This window comes from Solanum dulcamara, chromosome 8 (assembly GCF_947179165.1).
Source record: "Solanum dulcamara chromosome 8, daSolDulc1.2, whole genome shotgun sequence".
Taxonomy (NCBI): Eukaryota; Viridiplantae; Streptophyta; class Magnoliopsida; order Solanales; family Solanaceae; genus Solanum; species Solanum dulcamara.
The window spans coordinates 40,980,176-40,996,532 of NC_077244.1; positions in this window are offsets into that span (position 1 = coordinate 40,980,176).

Consider the following 16,357-nt stretch of genomic DNA (forward strand, 5'->3'; position numbering starts at 1 on the left):
GTTTGATATGCGAAAGGGAGAGTTTGGGAACTGTTGGCATTTAAGTTTTGAGGAGGAGGTGACTTTTGGTATTAGGAGCTAGCATGATGTGGTTTAGGGATAGTTAAATCGATAGTGGGAGGTTTGAAGATTCTAGTAGTGGGTGGGTTGTTTGGGGACCTTTCAAGATTCAGAGTAGAAAAATAGAGTGGAGGTCATCCGTCGCCTGAATAGGAGTGTTAGTGGTGATAACCAGATTTGCAAAATCTCGAGTCTTTTGTATCTCAACCTTCATTTCAGCAATATGCTACATTAGTTTTGCAATGAGCTTGGTTTGTTCAGCAATGATAGGGTCAATCACAATAATTTTGGCCAAACTAATGTCCCAACTATTTTATTTATTTTTCTTTACCCTTTGACAGACTTTGGTTAGGGAAGCAATCTTTGAGATCTTTAGATATCGTGAAGTATGGATGTTCAGGCATTTTCCAACACAGATCAATTTTTTTACATGTAAAAAAAAGAACTCAAAAGGTAAATATGTTAGTCTTTGTAGATGATAAATAATACAAAATATCACACACATAGCAACACACAGACAAGATTGCATCATTCAAAGATAAACAACCCGTGGATATAGAAAAATGAATAAATAGACAGAATTTTGCCTATTTGGTTTGAGATTTTTGAAACTTGAAGGTTGACTTGCATTGAGTCAAGATTTTCTTACATCTTCAACTGTCGTATTTCGACATCTATTTATGTGAAATTTTTATTTTCTTGTAAGATTGAGGGGGAAAATAAAATTTTCAAAGATAAGGGACAAGCCTTAAAAGGATACCTACATATATAATGGAGGAGGAATCAAGCCCTACGTAGTTCGACTAGCATGAATCTTTTTTCGAATGAAAAAATAATATTTTTTGAGATAGAGAGTGAGATTTGAGATTTGAAAGTGAAGTTCGAATTTTGTTGAGAAACTAAATATTCAAGGAGCATTTGGACATACTTTTAATAGTGACTTGATATTTGTGCTTAGGGGGTTCTAGAAAATTTTAAAAAAGAAGTGGGATAGACTGTCTTCAATTAAAGCCACACATTCAGACAAACAGTTATAACATATAGTAGATAAATATGTATTGTGCATTCTAAACAGATATATGACCCTTTATGCCAAGGGTAGGCACAACTATTTGAAGGATGTATAACGATTTTTGAAATGTTTTATTGCCCCAAAACCATATTTATACAAACTTTATGAATAAACTAAATAGGTTATGTAATAGGGAAAATGGGGTATAAATAATCAGTCTCATGCAGGGGTACGATCCTAAACTAAGCCTTCGTGGAAGGCCCTTTGCTCTTGACTTCTTGACATCTCTGAACACCAACGCTTTTTGAATGAAATAGAAGCTTGTAAAGAATCTTCTTCGATTACAATAAGCTATTAACATAAGCCGCCAACCCTGAGGGACAATGATTTGCCAAATGACATATACATCCTTCAAACTTAAACATATAAGTATGACCGTCCATTTAGGCCGAGAGTCGTTTTAGACTCAAGATGGTCTTTCTAATGGGCCCTACACGCTTTGGGTGTCGTGGCATCTTAGGTCAGTGCGCTAAAGGGTTTTAGCTTCACTATACGCTAGTTGACTAAGAGTGGTCTTTTTTGAAGTGTATTGATAACCCAAGCAGACAACTCGAGTTGGGGAAAGTTAACAACCATTGACCATTCAGTGGCCAACTCATTTCGCCAGGGTACCCCCAATATATATTTCAATTCAACAACTGCGACTTGCATAACTTTCATTCAAGTAATAAAAAAAAGTCAAGTGGCAAAAATATGCTATGTATGCATGCAATGACAGTTTAATATTCACAAATAAACACATAAATGACAAATAATCAAATTAATTACTAATTATTACATTCTCGACTAGTTAGTCAAATAAGTCAAACAAATATAATGGTTAGAGCCTAATTAAATCCTCAGCAGAGTCATCATTTCTGTTTTACAAGAAAAGGACAGTTTAAAGTCAACTTTAACTTTTTTAGGAAAAAATCAATTTTAAAAGAGTCGCCACTTATTTTTAAAGGAAATCAAGAAACCCTTTTAATTTAATTTCAAAAAGACTTAAAAAGGAAAAATCTTTTTAAAATTTCAAAGAACGGGTACGAAGTATAATATTTTCATCTCAAGAAGGTTTTACGCACTTAAATTTCCACTAACATATGGTTATTCAACGATTTAAAAAAGTAATTGACTAACTTTGGAAAGAATTTATTGGGTAAAAGAAAGGTATTTTTAGTTACTTGAAAAAGAAAAATTAACTTAAATAATTGAAAAATGTTGAAAATAAGATAAACTTAGCCAAAATGATTGATTTTCTGAAAATCATTTGATTAATAAAATCATTAAATTAACACAAAACAAATTTGGTTCATCTTTAGGAAATTTTAACTAAGTTAAACTAGAGTTAAGATTCAAAGAAATAATCAAAAGAAAACATAATATGACATTATAAATGGGCCTTTGCCCCAAATCAAATAATCATCAAGCCGTTGAGCGTGAACTTTATTGTTGCTGCTGCTGAAAATGTTGGGCTTCTGGCCCATTTCCTTTGTATATCAATGTATACACTCACTGTATACTAGTATATAAATTGTATTTCATCTGTATATGGGTCCTATTGCATATAATTTCTCCACCTATATATCACGTATACATGACTGTAACAACCTACTTTTGTCCTCTGAAACCTGTAATTAAACTTCCTTTGCCTATTTCATAGCGATCCATTACGAAGAGGTAGACTCGATGAAGATGTCGAGTTCAACCCGACAAAGATGCACGCAAAGATTAGAGTCCAATGGATTCAAATGATATCACATGCACAAAACAAGATGATACGGATTAATACCCATTCACATCATATGCAAAGGAATCAAACAAAAACATGTTATCAATATTCACCAAAGAAAATATCTAAAGGAACAGTAGCTAAGACCATAAGAATGTTTAGTTAAAGGCAACAATAGACTAACTCATGAATTATAATTGAAAAAACATAACTACATAAAGCAAGAAAATTACAGAGGGGAAATATCATTCACGTTTTTAATTGGTCAGCCAATTTGGAAGATATATGAGCTCATAAGCTTATAAAAATACTCTAAACAAAAGAGGGATGTGACCCAAGCACAACTTTAACAATCAAACAATTCATAACTATGGTAACGTATACAAATACGACCACATTAATTTGTCATTTTATTAAAAAAACTAAAGTAATATATCTACTAACAAGAGAGAAACAACTTTTGCATCCTAACAAATTGACTATTTAAACTCAACCTTTAACAAAGCAATTAGGATCATATGCATATTCAGATAAGATTTATATCAAATGCTCTCTTAAAAATCCATCAAAACAGTCAGTCTTACAAAGATCATATCTTTGAACAAATCTCAATAACCAAACCTTACTGAAAGCAAATTTAAAGGACATTTAACAAAATAACAGGATTTCAAATTCTAATGAAACTTCATACTGGCAATTTTGATCAGACGGTAACTTGATCCATATGAACAACACCACAACATGTTTCATTCGCAAGAAAAGTAAGAAATATCTAACTATATTTGAACGCTTAAAACGACAAACTCTATGTCAACATTAAAACTAAACGCTAACATTAAACAAAAAAATTAACAACAAGCAATATTAACATAATCAAAAAATGAAGACTTCAAATGACAAGAATGTCCTCAATGAACTCACTATACTGAACAAAAAAATTGAAGAATATTACATGAAGGGAAAGGATTTACCTTCTTCGGAGCAGCGTTACGGGGATAACAAGTTGAACCATGAAGCAGCTTCCACACCACAATTTCGATTTGAGAAGAAGAAGACAATGAAGAAAATTTCAACTATAGCCCCTAGTTTTCTCAAAATTTAGAGATTCAGAAAATTCTGTATTTCTTGAATGAAAATAGTGTATTCTTTAGAGTGAGAAGTCATCCCAAAATAGTGAAGAAATGGGGTATTTGTAGGGGAAAATTTGTGTGGGAATTTAGGGAAATTCAAATTTGAAATTCAAATTTCCACAAGAAATAAGGTTAGGCAAGCCAGAATTAGTACAAATGGGAACAAATTATCAACTGATTGAGAATGAGAGTTGTCGATTTCAAGATGAAGGATGAGTGAAGTGCGAGATTACTACACCTAGACACCTTCAAGAACCATCTTCGTACAAAGAGGATAAGGGAGAGAGGAGAGGGACGCATGGTTGGAGGAATATTAGGGTTCGTCTGGTTGGACATTGGGTTTGTTTGGGAAGGAGGTGAAGGGAAAGGAAAAAGGAATGGGGTCGGTGTGGTGTTGTTGTTAGAACTAATGAATGCATTGTAAGTATTGTTGGGTATGGAAATTGGTTCGGTGTAATTGGGTTGTAAAGTTGGGTAATGGGAATTGGATTAGTGGGTATTGAGAAATAGGGGGAAAAGATGAGTAGGATTTGGATAGAGTTAAATGGTTAGATTTTTAATTGAAGAGCTGGCATATAGATTTCAAATTTAGCCAAATAAGTTAAGAATTTAGTCAAAATTGAGTTTAGTTAGTGAATTTGGCTAAATCTTAAATAAGATGAATTAACACTAATTAATTAACAAGCTTCTTAATTCTAACAAAATAAACTAATTAACTTAATTATAAATTAATTAATTTAAAAATATAAACTACTAATTTATAAAATAATTAATTAAAAATAATATTAATATATATATCATTCAAAAATTATAAAAATGACAAAATTACCTAAAAATAACTTGAAAAGATTTAGAATTTTATAAAAGATAATTATTTTAAATTGTATGAAATTGAAGAAGCTAGATGATTAATTTACGTTGTGGAAGAACAAAATTGGTGTCAACAGGTGACACATTCTAGTAGCTACTGGAATGTGCACCTAGGTCTTACGACCCAGGCATACGACCCGTAAGGTCTAGTACAAACCGTAGAAAGGGGTCCGTAGACCCCAAGCCCATTTGCTAGTCGAGGTTTAAGAGTTGTCCCATACGACCCGTCTTAGGGTCTACGACCCGTCTTAGGGTCTACGACCCATTGAAGGGTGGTCGTACAACCATTATGCACTTTCCAGTAAGTCCAACAATTGGACCTTAGTTCCTACGAAAGGGACACTACGGTCCGTAAGAACTCCTACGGTCCGTAGAGAGTTCTTATAGATGGCCCAACCCATTTTAATGAGAGGCATTCTTGTCTTTTCTCACCTTTTTCAAACTAAACCCAAGCCATTTTCGGACAAAATTAGTCCCTTATCAGTATCCCAACGGGGTTTTTCTCTCAATAGCACTTACAATCTTTTGAAAGCAAGAATTGGAGAGAAGGAGAAGAGCTAGGGTTCAAGGGTTTCAAGCAAGATCTTCGGGTTTCTCTTTGATAATCTTCGTTCTAGGTATGTAAGACTAATCACAATGTTGAACAGAGCTCATCCTCGTCCCTTACATCTTCATTCAATCAAGTTGAGTTTGAGTTTGAGTTTCAATCTCGATAACTTGAAATCTTGAATTATTTATAAAATTTCTTATTGAGTTCGAGTATGTATTTGACTATACTTTAATGAGTTGAGTTCTTGTGATTATGGCCTCATATTTGCATTCACATGAACCCTAGTTGAGTTTTACATTAATTATGATATGCATTGTTTGAGTAAAAGAATGATATACTTCATCTTTTAATTGAGAAAGAGTTTGAACATGAGTTGAGTTTTGAGAAGTATTTTAATTATTATTTTGCGCATGGGCATTATTGAGTGTAAATGAGTTGAATATTAATACATTTAAACATCTATTTTTAAGATTGAGTTGAGAAGTCAAAATTGTGCTTTTAAATGCATTTATTGAGTTGAGATCATATTTACTTTAAAGAGAAGAGATGAGTTGAGTATAGCTGAGTTTTGAGAAAAGTCCAAAAGAGACTAAATGAGTCAATTGAGTAAATACACTTACTTGAGATATGAGCATTGTAAATATATTGTTTAGAGTAGTAATGAGCACCGATTTTTGGATAAGAGTATATAACAACTCAAACCTCATAAACTATGTAGTCAACATAGGATAGGGTCGTACCGTTCATTCGAACGACTCCTCATAGTCCCAAAAGAGGACTTTTATTGGATTTATGAGATGAGTTGTGTCCCTTATCCTGGCAAAGTATTGGACGATTGTGGCAATGACAGCAATTCTTTGTATCATCACGTAGCTCATAAGTAATAGTTGTCGATTAGAGAAACTCTCCAAGAATAAAACATTATATTTTTATGGGTGTATTTGGTATGAAAGAAAATATTTTCAGAAAATATTTTACAATTTTCTCATGTTTGGTTCACTTAAGTGTTTTGGAAAATGTTTTCCCAATCAACTTATTTTCCTCAAATTTAAGGAAAATGACTTCCCCTAAAAAAGTAAGGAAAATATTTTCCAAAACCATTTTGAACCTCATATCTCAACTTTCCATCCTAACTGAGGACACGGATATCGATCTACAATACTATCCGAGATCTGACTCCTGATTTTCAATTTGAGACCCGACTCTTAACCTCGATTCGAGACTCAATTCTTGATTTCTAAATTGAATTGGGGTCGAGTCTCGAGTAAAAGTCAAGTCTCGGGTCAAGTGTCAGGATCAGGGTCGGGGTCTCAAATTGAGATCGGGTCAAAAGTTGGGGTCGAGGTTGGGTCTCAACTCTCGGGTCAGGTTCTCGGGTTAGGTCTCGATTAAGGATTCGTGGTTGGGGTCTTAAGATGGGTCTTGAGTTAGGAGTTGGTGTCGGATGACAAAGTCGAGGTATGGACCCGGTGCTATAGTCGAGTTCAAGTCTCGAGTTGGGGTCTGTGTCGGGCCCTAGGTCAGGCACATGTCTCGGGTCAGTTGAGGTCTCCGATTGGGTGTCAGGTCAAAGTTGGAGTCGGGGTAGGGTATTGCATCTCGAGTCGGGAGTCGGGGTCGGGGTTGAGGTTTGGTTTTGGATCTTGGGTTAGGATCTCTAGTCGGGGTCGAATCTTGAGTTAAGAGTCAGGGTCAAATCTTGAGTTAAGAGTCGGGGTCAGGGCTCGGATCTCGAGTCTAAGTATATGGTCGGGGTCAGGTCTCAAATCTTACATAGGGGTCTCGAGTTGAGGTTGGGATTAGGATCTATTATCGGGAGTTGGGTGCTGGAGTCGGGGTCAAGGTCCAGTCTCGAGGTTGGGTTAGGGGTAAAGGTCTTGGGTTGAGGTTAAGATCGGGTATTGTACTAGGGTCAAGGTCTCAGGTCAATGTTGAGGTCCCAAGTCGAGTCGAATCTAGGTCAAAGTTGAGTAGGAGTCGGGTGTCAAGTATCGGGTCAAGTCGTGTGTCGGGATCGGGGTTGGGATTGGGTATAGGGATCGAGACTTAGGTTGGGGTCAAGTTTGGGTCTCGATTTGGGTATTAAGCTATGGATCGAGGTCTGGATCAGGTCTTGATCTTGGGTCGAGGTCGGGATTAGGTCTCGGGTTGAGGTCAGGGTTAATTCTCAAATTAGGATTGGGTCTTAGGTCTGGGTCAAAAGTCGAGGTCGGGTGTCGAGATTGAATCTCGGGTTGTAGGGTCGAGTCTCGAGTTAGATGTCGGGGCCGGGGTCGAAATCGAGGTCAAGGTCGGGATTGGGTCTCGAGTCAGGTATCGGGGTCAGATTAAATAAAATATATTTCTTAAAAAAATTCATTCACAAATCATACACTAGAAAATATTTTTCACTCACCAACCAAAATGAGAAAATCAGTTAGAAACCAACTTATTTTCCAAAAAAATATTTTCACGAAAAACATTTTTCTTCATACCAAACACACCCTATATGCTAAGCTGTATTTACTTCTTCATATATTTTAAAGCATTGTTTTACATATATTGCATGCTTTATTGAGTTGAGCTTAGTTGAGTATATTTGAGTAAGTTTCTTTTCAGCTATACATACCATACATTTCATGTACTGACGTCATTTGGCATTGCATTTCTGCATGATGCAGACATAGGAGATAAGGATCCTCAACAGGTGCATCGTTGACGATCAGATTTCCACTCAGCTTTTGTTGAGACCTCTTTACATTCAAAGGCTCTCTTGAGTCTTTACTTTTCAGTCTATATTTATTAGTGAGGTAGTCGTGGGACTGTCCCGATACCTATTCAGAGTCAGTATTTAGAGGCTTCATAGGCTAAACAATCAGAGATCATATATTCATTGATTTTTTCAAAAATTATGTTTAAAGCTTTATTTGTTTATATATGGAGTATTAAGCTATTATTTTGAGAAGTTAAGTTCTTATACTTATTCACGCCCACCATGAGTTCTATTTTATGAGTTAAGTCTTTTTCTTAGTGAGTTAGCTAGGTCAAGGGTTCACTTGGGAACCATCAATGGTTTCTGAGTGTCAGTCACACCTAGGGTGTAGTCTCGGGGCATGACAGTTGTCCATGAATAGTGTTGCCCATGTTGAAGATGAGAAAAAGGATTTGGTTCGTGATGTGCATAGACTAGTTCATTTGGATATTCTCTTGGTTGATTCCGAGAATGATGGTGTTATTGTGCAAAATGGCTCAGAATCATCTCTTGTCTTGGATGTGAAGGCAAAACTAGATAATGATTCGACTTTGGTTGAATTGAAGAAAATGGTTTAAGAAAACTCTATAGAGGCTTTCTTCCAAGGGGGAGATGGTGTACTTCGTTACCAAGGTCGTTTATGTGTTTCGGATGTTGATGGTTAGAGGCAATAGATACCGTCAGAAGCTCAAAATTCTCGATATTCTATTCCCCCGAAATCCACTAAGATGTATAATGATTTGAGGAAAGTTTATTGGTGGAATGGCATGAAGAAAGATATTGTAGAATTTGTCGCAAAGTGTCCAAAGTGCCAATAAGTGAAGATTGAGTATCAAAAATTGGGAGGTTTGGCTCAAGATATTGAGATTTCTACTTGGAAGTGAGAAGACTTGACTATGAACTTTATTATGAGTTTACCTCGTATGTGTATTCAACACGATTCAATTTAAGTTGTTGTAGATCCAATGACTAAGTTGGCACAATTTCTTCTTGTTAAGACTTCTTATTCGGCTGAGAATTATGCTAGTTCTATATCCGAGAGTTGGTTAAGTTGCATGGTGTTCCATTGTTTACCATCTTGTACAGAGGTACTCAACTTACTTCTTAGTTTTGGAAATTATTTCAGAAGGGTCTTGGTAGTAGAATTTTTCACCCTCAGACCAATGGTTAAACCGAATGGACTATTTAGACTTTAGAGGATATATTGAGAGCTTGTGTGATTGAATTCAAAGGTAATTGGGATGACCATTTTCCACATTGAGTTTTCTTGTAATAATAGTTATCATTCGAGTATTCAAATGCTTTGTTTGAGGCTATATATGGTAAGAGGTGTAGGTCTCCTGTTGAGTGGTTTGAGGTTGGAGAAGTCAATTTGATAGGGCCCGAATCTGTCCATGAAGCTATGAAGAAAGATAGACTCATTAGATAGAGGTTGAGGACTACCCAAAGCCGACAGAAATCATATGCAAATGTGAGAAAGAGAGAGCTTGAATTTGAAGTTAATGATTGGGTTTACTTGAAAATCACACCTATGAAGGGTGTGATGCATTTTGGTAAGAAATGGAAGCTTAGTACCGGTTATGTAGGTCCATATAAGATTTTGAGGCATTTAAGTAAGGTGGCATATGAATTGGATTTTCCTTCGGAATTGGCATCAGTGCATCCGATATTCCATGTTTCTTTGTTGAAGAAGTATATTGGTGATCCCATTTCGATTGTGCCATTAGAGAGTGTTTGTTTGAAAGAAAGTCTCTCCTATAAAGAGGTTCCGGTTGAGATTCTTGATCGTCAAGGCTGGAAGTTGAGGAATAAGGAAGTTGTTTCCGTAAAGGTTCTTCAGAGGAATCAATTAGTTGAGGGTGCTACTTGGGAGGCCAAAGCCAATATGATATCCCAATATCCTCATCTCTTTATCTCCACTTTAGTTTCTTCTTGAGGTATTAGTTCCTCATGTTTACTCTTTCGGATTAATGCATCTCAGTTATGCTCATGTTTTTGTATGTATGCATGTTCATGAAATCGGATTTTAAATTCATGTTTTGTCTTGGGTTTGATTACTCCTAGATTTCATGCATTTTGATATATTTTGCATTTCATGTTGGATTGTTAGAGATCTCTCCCTACTATATTCATGCTAACTTGAGTCACATTTTAAAAGGATAAATATTTCAAAGAAGGAGATACTGTAACACCTAAAAAGTTGAAATGTTTGATTGGAAAAAAATGTTACAGAAAATTCTATGGTGCATGACCCATGAAGCCTACCTACGGGCCGCATAAGGTCCTACAGCTTGTAGAAGACCATCTTAGGTGATGTTCTGAGTTGAGAAATTTTTAAGGTCTCAAATGCTTTTGGACGAGCCCACAGGACGGGCTGTAGAAAGTGTTATGAGCCGTAGAGGAGCTCATAGATAGAGATTTAGAGTCACTGATTTTCTAAGTGAATAGGATGAGGGGTTCCTATGAACCGTAGAAAGAGTTACGGTCCGTAGGTGGTCTCGTATTTGGAGAATCAACGAGTTTGATTTGAGGTTGTGTAGGATGAATGGGGTCTACGTTCGTATGGTAATCTATGACCCATAGGGTTGGATCGTAGGGTGAACTTCAGAAACTTATGTTTTTTTATCCTGATTCCACAAGTCCTTTTTTGACAACCCGTAGAGGGACCTATGACCCATAGGTAGGTCTCGTAGATCACCTCCCGCAGTTTAATTCCAGAGATATTTTAGTCATTTCTGATTCTTTTAGTACCTAATTATGTCGTTTGGACTATTTTCTAAGACATATAACTACTCAAATCCTTCAAATTTTCCCTATTCCCTCTCATTACTCAAAACACCAAAAGCTTTTAAGGAAATTCTCTCTCAAGGCCATCTTCTTCAACCAAACTAGGGTACAAGGATTAAAGTCTCCTCTTTCAATTTCAAGCTAGGATTCCATTGAGGTATGTGGGAATTTCATCTATGGATTCTTTTCATCTACGTAGTCCCAAAGTATTTTCAATTACTCTTTATGATTTCTTTCTAACCCTAGGTTTTTGAATAATTTTGCATTGGGTTCAATCAATTATGCTTTTACTCATTCCCCAATGATCTTATTATGCATGATTTAATTTTAATTACATGTTGTTGATGAATTTCTCATAAACACATGCATTATGCTCAGTTTTTTATTATGAACTATGTTTGAGAATTATGCATGCATCACGAATTTGAAGAACTATAATTTTAAGGATGCCTTTAGATAAAGTATCAATGATGTTTTTATGGAAATAAAGTTGCTTCAAAGGGTGAAATATTCTTATCACGAAGGATTTTCAAGATTTTCTATGAACAAGCCTTTCATGATTTCGATGCCTAGATAAGTATCATCTATGAATATGTTATGAAATCATGATTTGTTAAACGAGTTATTCTTATGATTTTCAAGTATGGTATGATAAAATTGGTCTTACAAGATTATTACCATTTTCAAAGATTATGCTATGATTATGACTATTCTTGTTGAGAGTATTAATTAGCACCGAGTTGGATTAGTGGTGATTACTCAGGTCCCAGAACTGCATGCCCCCTTAGGGTTTGCCTTCATTGGCCCTAACTAGTGGATCGATCCACAAATAGCTCATGTTAATGGTCTTTACCTTAGCAAGTAGAACAATATCTTTTTGGCGTGGGAGAGATGATACCGGACTCTATGTTATATATCACATGATTTATGTCAGTTACGGTATCTTTCACTTATGTTCTGTTAAACTTATGATTTTCTTACAAATATTGCATAGACCATGTTTTATCTTTCTAACAATGTTTTAAAGGATTATCTCATGTTTTAGCTTGGTCATTGTATAATCATATTTTATGTCATACATTGCACATTCTTCTTACTCAGTACATTCCATAGTACTGATAATATACTTCTTTTGCATGTATTATCTTATAATATAGGTCACGACACTCCTATTCGGCTTGCGGTTAGTATTGGATCCTACCTATGTTGCACTGCTTGGTAAGTCCTCATGGTTCGAAGGCATTTCCACATTGTGAGTTCATTATTTCTTTTCATTTTCAGACTTCATTCAGTTTCAGTTTATTTCGTGAGCAAGGTCTTGGTCTATGCCCCACATATGATAGTAGCGGTTATGTCAGACTAGTATAATTTTCGCATTTTCAAATGTTATACTCAGATTTTTTCCTTATGATTAGTTTTCTACACTAAGACTTATCTTCCACTTTCAGTTTACTTTGATTATCTTATGATCGTAACTCATGCTTATGCTAATTGACTTGTCTAGGGTCTTTCGGATCCTAATTGTCGTGTCACGTCTAGGGTGTAGCTTGTGAAAATTATACTCCATGAGACATTGTTTAGTATAGATTAATGTGGGGTAGGGATGTATATGAAGGGTTTTGGATTATTTCCTTATTCCTATTGTCTTGATTCTCATACGAGCCTCAAGCTAGCATTGTGTTGCAAAATCCTTAGCTTATGTGGGAAATTCCTTCCTTATGTATTAGTTGGTGTTGATAGCCTCTTCAGAGTTTAATATTCGAGCTATGCTTTAAAATAATTTGGTTATATGTGTGCCTTAGAATAAATTTTTAATGATACTTTAGATAATATAGTTACTCCTTGTAGTAATTATTATGGATTGGTACCCACTATTAGTGCATGGAACTTGGCTTTTCTTCGATATTGTGGAAATTCACTCTAAATAGATCCTTAGACTTTATGTTGATCTCTATCTCAAATTAGGCTGTGGAACCTTAGTTGATTTTTACAGCCGTAGATTGGCGTTAGTTGTACTTAGTTCTCACTTAAATAGTACATTAGGTAAAGGTTGAGATAATACTTCTGGTTGATTGATTCTTCGTAATTTCCTTCATTTCTGAGTTTTAGTGATCATATTATGATAGTATTATTGCATATGTTGGAATATTATTGGGCCCGAGGCCTTGGTCGAAAAACAACTAGATTTCAGGTTAGTTTTCTATGCTTTAGGAGCAGGGTGATTCTGATTATGTGGATTCAGTTGTTTAGATGCTATTTATTGAGTGTTGGTGATGACATGCACTGAACTGGAACTCATTTTCACGTGTTTTGTGGTATAATCTCAGTAAATACATTGATTTTCATTACATTATTGAGAAAGTATGATTTTGCACTTTTTACTCTTAAATTGATTTAGAGGGGAACCGTACCACCTTTACAACTTTGATAAATGGATTTTCAAGATAAAGTTGCATCAAGGATGCATTCACTACTTACTTGATCAGTCAAGAAGGATGCCAACCTTTTTTATACTGGTGTAATTTTCTTATGTATCTCTTATACTATGACGGAGCAGATCTAAAGCGGATCAATTATGGAAGTCCTAGGTCGGGACAAAGCAGTACATACATGCTTTTTGAGCCCCTTATGGGTCCTGTGTGACACATTAAGTAGGAGGAGGGGTGTCCTCATAGGTCCTACCTTGCGTGTTGGAAGCAAGAGGTAGGTGTATATACTTGGTTACTTGACACTTGGTATTGATGATACCACTGGTTTGTATTGCATACTTGCATTAATGTGCACCACTTATCACCATTATAATTGATTGTTGTTTGCACCTGCTAATCTTATAGGAGGTCGGTTGGGTTAAATTTATTGGTGTGTACCTTTCGGGCTTATGGGGGTTAAGTTAGGTTATTGTTTGATTATGATTGTGTTGTTTGTGACAGTATAATGGATGGTTTATATGGCTGAATTAGATCTGCCCTTTGTTTCGCTCTATATTGGAACTTTCAAACTAAGTTGGATTGGATTGGCCTATTGTCTCTTATGTGTTTCGTGGTGGATATTGTTAGTATATCCTCGGTTAGTTGATTTCCGTCAGATGACTAGAGAAAAGGAATTGGCTCATAAGGTCTATCCTCCCCAAGAAGTTATCGAAATCCAAATCCCTTTTAAACTTCTAGTTGTCTTATTTCAAGGGGAAAGTCCTAATCTGATCCTTAGTTTTGAGACCCTACAAAAAATTCACAAACAGAATTTAATAAAGAATCATTTTACCATATCTACTTCGAATAGATTTTGATCATTCAGTGGTAGAATCTAGTCCTAGCTCACTACCGAAGGTGCATACTATTCCTCTGTTTAAAAGAAAAGATAAAATCTCTTATGACCAAAATAAACTTTCAGATGAAGATCACAACACTTCTGATGAAACTGTTAACCACTTGATACAATCCTTTGGTGATACTCTTATTGATGTGTATATTGTGCAAAATGAAACTTACTATTTGTGTACGCAAGGAGGTTTATCACCTAAACAACCAAAGAAAATTCATATTACTAGAAATCAAAAGAAAAACCTCAAACTTCTCTCATCCCAAATCCTTAAAGATCAGCATCATCAATTGGAATATTAGGGGCATGTAGTACCAAGCTGCTACTGAAAGATTAAAATTTCATATCAAATTTCACAATGCTTTTTTTATTGCTCTACAAGAGCCTTTCATTGACGAAACTCAATTAGAGCACTACTAGAGAATCCTTCAACTAGAAGGCTGCTAAGCCAATTCTAGTCAAAAAATTGGAATATTTTGGAACTATCTTCTTAAAATTTGATGAAGATCAAATGACCACTGGTCAGATTAGTCAACCCGAGGTCCTCTCAGACATCCACATCTCTATTTGTCACGTTCTGAAATCTCAGGTCACGATGACACCCACTAACATCCCACTAGTAGGTAAGTCGAATTCATAGCTCGGAACCAGAAGTAACGGGTTATCACGCGGAAGAGAAGAATTCGGAAAAAAAATATAAAATAAAAAAAGAAGAGAGAATCAAAATATATATAATACACCCCAAGACCTAATATTAGTCGGTAGTGGAACTACTAATCACAACATGAGTACAAGGTAAGTACAAATTTACAGAATTGCCTGGGAATATAGAATAAAGACTAGTCCAGCCTAAATAGAAGGAGAAGAACAACTCCAAATGCCAGGAGCTTACCCCAAGTCTCTGATTCATAGCTGCTCCGCCTGACGTACAAATCAACGGCGAGAACTCATACTATGATCTGTAGGGTGCAAAAGTGTTGTATGAGTATAGGCCAACTGAACTCCAAAGATAAAGTAAGTATAAATAACAGGTAAAGAAGGAGTATATATTACAAGTAGCTAAAGAAGAGAGAACACGCAATGAAGTTAAGCAGAGACAAAAGAATATACGATAAAAGATGCAGGTAACTGAGGCAAAGGAACATACCTGGAGGCACTAGCTCAATAACCTAACCATAACATGAGAAATGGAGACTTGAGTTGATTCAGGAGTGATCTAGTAACCACTCTGAGGTGTCAAGTTATTAGTGATATCATTGTTTTGCACATTAACAAGCACATTCCCAGAATCATTCTGAACCTTATCAAGTCCTTGGCACCCTTCATCATTAGCAACACTATTTTTACTTTCATTTTACTTATCAGATGGATTTTGCGAAGATGAGGATATTAAGATGGATGTGTGGACATACTAAGAGTGATAAAATTAGGAACGAGGTTATTCTGGAGAAGGTGAGAGTGGCCTCTGTGGTAGACAAGATGAAAGAAGTGAGACTGAGATGGTTTTAGCATGTGCAGAGGAGGTTTGTCGACATCCCAGTTAGGAGGTGCAAGCGGTTGGATTTGGGGGCCATGTAGGTAGGGGTAGACCAAAAAAGTATTGGGGAGAAGTGATTAGACAGTATATGACACAACTTCGTGTGACTGAGGACATGACCTTAGACAGAAAGGAGTAGAGATTATGTATTAGGATAAAATGCTAATAAGGATAGAAGGCTAGCAGGGGTAGAATGTTGTCTTGCCCTGTCATGGTTTAGGGTTAGTCTTAGGTCTAGGCGTGCCTTTATAGTTGTATTGTTATTGCCCTTGATTATCTCATTATTTTGATATTGGTATTGTCCTTGCCTTGTAGAATTTGCATCGCTTTTTGTTTCAGCTTATATGATACATACATTTATATATATGTATGTGTATATATATATATATGTATGTGTATATATATATGTATGTGTGTATATATACATATATATATATATATATGTGTGTGTGTATTTTGTGATTCTCCCTTTCTTGGGACTGCTACTTTGAGCCGTGGGTCTTTCGGAAATAGCATCTCTATCTCCATGAGATAGTGGTATACACTCTACCCTCTTGAGATCCCGCTTGTGGAATTTTCACTGGATATGTT